We start from the raw sequence: 5,296 nt of genomic DNA, 5'->3' as shown, positions 1-5,296 counted from the left end.
ACGAGCAATGGACCCAGAGGAAGAGCAGACTTATGAAATGTCTGACAGAGAACTCAGAATAACCCTCTTAAGGATGTTTGAGTCACAAGAATATACAGATAGAAAATTAAATGATATGTGGAAAACAATCCAGGAGCAGAATAGGAAATTTGACAAAAGAATTAAATCAATTTTAAAAAATACAAATTCTAAAAGAATACATTATCTGAACTGAAAAACTTGATGTGAAGCTCCAACAGCAGAAAATCAAACTGAGGAAAGAATCATTAAGCTCCAAGATAAAACATATGAAATTATCAAACCAGAAAAGCAAAAAGAAAAAAGAATAAGAAAAAAATGAAACAGAAATATAGCAACTATGGGACCTCTTCAAGCAAAATAACCTCTGCATTATTGGCAGAGGAAGGAGAAGAAAAAGGAAGAGATATGGAAAGCATATTCAAGGAAATAATGGCTGGAAATTTCCCAAGGATGGTGAAAGATGACAGCATCCAGGTACAGGAAGCTCAGAAGTTGCCAATCAAATTCAATCCAAAGAGGAATATCCCAAGGCACATCATAATCAAATTATCAAAAACCAAAGACAAAGAATTCTGAAAGCAGATAGAGAAGAAACACTTAACATTCAAAGGGGCCCCAATATGTCTCTCAGAGTATTTCCCAGTAAAAACCCTACAGGCCAGAAGAGAATCAGATGATATATTCAGGGTGATGTAGGAAAGGGACTGTTAGCCAAGAATTCTCTACCCAGCAAAAGTAACCTTACAATATGAAGGAGAAATAAAGGGTTTCCCAAACAAACAAAAGCTAAGGGAATTCACCAACACTAGACCTGCCTTACAAGAAATGCTAAAGGGATTTCTTCAATCTAAAAGAAGACGACCTTAAGGAACACCAAGAGAACATGTGAAGGTACATAACTCATTAGAAAAGTAAGTTCACAGACAACCTCAGAATACTCCAGAGTCATAGGGAGGGTGAATAACCACTTATATCTTTAGTATGAAGACTAAAGGACAAAACTAACAAGACAACAACAAATACAATAACAGTATGAGACATAGCCAATATTAAAAGATGTAACTTGAAACAATAAAAAGTCAAAATGTGGGGGTGAATTACGGCAAAGTGTAGAGTTGGCTTTGGTTCTTCTTTCTTAGATATCAAAGTTAAGTTTTTATTAGTCTAAAATAATCTGTTATAACTATAACATGTTTTTTGTAAGCCTCATGGTAACCATAATACAAAAACTTAGAAGAGACATAATAAAAATAAATAGCAAGAAATCAAAATAAATCAGGCACAGAAAGACAAATACCACATGGTCTCTTACAGAAGTAGAGAGTAGAATAACTGTTACCAGAGACTGAGAGGGGAAGGGGGTGCTATGGAGGTGAAGGTGTGGACTAATGGGTATAAAACTATGCTACTTACCCTAAGTGAGTCATTGTGCAGTACTACATGCCTTGAAACAACACATTGTTTCAACCCCACAAAAATAAATATAAATAAAATTGAAAAAAAGAAAAAAAAGAGGAAGAAGAGGAAGAAATAGGTGAAGGGAGCTTACCGGTTAGCTCAGTTGGTTAGAAAGCGGTGTTGTAACACCAAGGTCAATGGTTCGGATCCTGCACAGGCTGGCTGCCAAAAAAAAAACCCCAAAAACAAAACAAAAAAAAAATACAGAAGTAGAGTGAAGGGTATACAGGAACTCTGTGCTATTTTTGCAACTTTTCATTAAGTATAAAATTATTTCAAAATGAAAAGATTTTTAAAAATCACAACAAACTTTAAAACAAAAAGCTTCATTAGAGATAAAGAAGGTCACTCACAATGGAAAAAAAGATTCAATTTATAGAAATATAATTCAATTATAAAGTCCTATGCTTATAATAACATGACCTGAAAACAAATAAATTGAAAATTGACAAAACTACAGGGAGAAATAGATTTTGCAACTACACAGGGAGATTTAATATATAGTAAATTGTCAGTAATTATCAACACAAGCCCACACAGATACATACACACACAAATCAGTAAGGGAACAGACGATTTTAACAGCATTAACAAATAACCCAATAGACACATATAAAGAATCACACCAATCAAATGAAGAATTCCTATCACACACACACACATACACAGAGTTTTTGTTTGTTTGTTTTTAATAACCACATATAAAGCATATACTAACAAGTTTCAATTTTCAATTCAAAATATTTTGATGGCTATTACATGGGTGCTTACTTTTTATTTATTTATTAAATTGTCCATATATATTTTATATACTTTTCTTTACATGTGTTATATTTTGTAACAGTTTTTTTAAAGTTCATTAATCTATATCATTTATTTACATACTCATCTATTTTTTCAGTTTTTCAAAACTTGTTCCACAGCAGCAAAACCTTCAAGATAAAACTATAAAGATGGGAAATTGGTATGCGTCAACAGAAAACAATAAAACAAGGATTTGGTATTCAGGGTTTCAGTAAAATGACCCTTGCTGTACTCTAGTAGCTTCCCAAACTCATAAATCCAAGTATATTAAAAGCAGTTCTCAAAGTAATATTTATAAATAATCAAATTATCCTAATGCAGAACTGTAGATTAATAATAACAAGAGTAGACTACCTAGCTATGCACATCCAAAACAGTATAAAATCTAAATTAAAAATACTTTCAATACAGACAATGTCTGAATTAGATGCTCAAGCCAACTGCCAAAAGAGGTTCTATGGTAAATCTGTCTCACTGGTCATCTACTTTAATGAAACACCAAACCAAACCAATGTTTCAGAGTAATCATTATTTTATGTGGACAGCTTAGAGATAAAACAAATATCTAGCAACTAAATTACAACCAAAAATAAATATGGAATTTGTAGTTAAATGGTTAACATTTAATTTCCAAGATATAAAAATAACAGACCTTCAAATATATTTAAAGTAATTAAAATAGATTGAAGCTATGTTCACAAAAACTTCAGGATGAACTTTCTTTTATTAAATATTTTCTGAAATAAGAGTAGTGTATTAGTTATCTATTGCTGCCTAATACATTATCCCAAAATTAGCAGCTTAAAACAACACATATTTGTTATCTCAGTTTCTAAGGGTCAGGAATCAGGTGCTGCTCAGCTATATCCTCCAGCTCAGTGTTTCTCAAAAGGCTGTAATCAAGGTGTCAGCCATGACTATGGTCATCCCAAGGTTCAAAAGGGACGGGATCTGCTTTCGAGTTCACTCATTGGTTGCTGGCAAGATTCAGTACCTAGCGGGTTACTGGACTAAGAACCTCAGTTCCTCACTGGATGTTGGCTGAAGGTCCCCCTTCGTTCCTTGACAGGTGGGCCTTTCTACAGGGCAGCTCACAACATGGCAGCTGTCTTCATTAAAGTGAGTAAGCAAGAGAGTACCAGCAGAAAGGAAGTCACAGTCTTTTGTAACCTAATCTCAGAAATGACATCACACCACTTTTGCCATATTTTATTAGAAGCAAGGCTCTAGATCTAGTCCACTCCCAAGGGGAAGGGATTACACAAGAGTGTGAATACCACATTCATTTTAGAAGGCTGCCTATCACAAGCAGCATAACGGAAAAAGCAACTGGAATAAAAGTCAGGGAAGATGGTCCTAGTAACTATGTGACTGAACATAATCTTTCAAGGCCTTAGGGTATCCACTAAAAAAACTGATAGTATCCTAAATGACCTCTATGGTCTCCTGGAGTTCTAAACGCTGTGCTTTTCTGTGTCTTTTGAAAAGGATTACCAAGAATTAGAGATACTCAGTCAAAATGCCTCATTTTAAAAAAGAAAGCTGAGTTCCAGGAACGGTTAACACAAACAGATAGTAAGCCACTCTTATTCTACTTTTATGCCCAGTGCTCTCTGCATTATAGCACACTGCTTTTGCAACGAATGCCCTAAAACAGCCCTATCCTCTCCTCATGATAGTCTCAAAATCCAATAAATTGAAAAGGAAGAGAGAATAATAATATTAACAAAAGCAGCTAAAATTGATTAATGTTGTGAATTAATCAATTTTTTTTTTCCTCTCATCAACCCTAAAGCTACCTCTGTAGATGGTATGTGGACATGAAAGTAAGTCCACCTTCTGCCCATTCCCTGTCCCAGGTACCGGGATATATTAGTAATAAGATTATTAGCTGGAAGTGAAGTGTAAAAGCAACAAATAGATCATAGCAGAGAAATACAGTCACCTTAAACTTTACCCCAAATAAGGTAAACAAGATTCAATGTAACCTAAATAAAGTATCTAAAAACAGATAATGCAACCAGAAAAGGCAAGGTTTGTTGGCAATGGAATCCTGGAAAACATCATCCCAGAGGCCATGGTGATTCAGACAATGTGATGCAGGCAATGTCCAGGGGAGAAGGTACTCTAGAAAGCTAATGACAATTAGACTGACAAATATATCCTTACAAATATGGAAGCAACAGTCAGAGTTTGTGGTAAAAATTAAACATTTATACCACATAAATTCTCTATTTGCTCCCATATAAGTCAGGAGTCATGGGAGGAGGAGGTTCACTTGTCAGAGAATCCCTTACACCAGCACATGCCCTTTATGAGCCATAATAATTTGTAATGACTCCAACTCTGATTCAAGAAGTGCCATGAAAAACACTGCATATGAGTACAATTGTTTTGTGTGGGAATTATAAAGCAGGAAGATATTTACATTAATCATAACGTGCGTGCGCGTGTGTGTGTGTGTGTGTGTGTGTGTGTGTGTGTGTGTGTGTGTGTGTGTACATTATACTTTATATAAATGTAGTACTGGATTCAGAATTTCTACATTAGAAAAGCTGAAAGGCAGCAACTGGTTGGTGGTCAAAGGTGAAGCATATCTTAAATTTGTGTTTGCGTAACAATCAAGTAAGTCTAAAAAATCTCAATGATCCATATAAAAGGAGAGATCACATTGATGGAGATTACCCCCAAACCCCTCATTAGTATTTGCATATATCTAAACATATACTACACTTGATCTTAGCCAAAAGGCCGAGAAGCGATCTAAACATATACTAAATACACTTCTATGAACCACTTAAAAACAAGAAGGTGTTAGCTAAAAACGTTAGGGGTAGTGGGAAAAATTTTTGGTGGTACTAAGTAAAAAGCAGGGGGCCGAGAGTACGGGAAGAAGAACTGAACAGCCCAACAGGGCATTTAAGGAAGAGAGGGCCTCCATCCTGGACAGGGGTGTTACAATTGAGTTTCATAGCACAAGTCACGGGCTATTACTCCCCGTATCATGAGTATA

General features: G+C 35.1%; 1 pseudogene; it reads right to left on the bottom strand.

Annotated features, from left to right (window-relative positions):
* Nucleotides 1-4,870: 4,870 nt before the first annotated feature.
* On the bottom strand, nt 4,871-5,046 carry LOC134374125 (U2 spliceosomal RNA; annotated as a pseudogene).
* Between the last annotated feature and the right edge of the window lie 250 nt (nt 5,047-5,296).

The sequence above is a fragment of the Cynocephalus volans genome, chromosome 3, assembly GCF_027409185.1.
Source record: "Cynocephalus volans isolate mCynVol1 chromosome 3, mCynVol1.pri, whole genome shotgun sequence".
Lineage (NCBI taxonomy): Eukaryota > Metazoa > Chordata > Mammalia > Dermoptera > Cynocephalidae > Cynocephalus > Cynocephalus volans.
The sequence above is the reverse complement of the archived record's forward strand: the minus strand, read 5'-3'. Positions and strand labels throughout refer to the sequence as shown.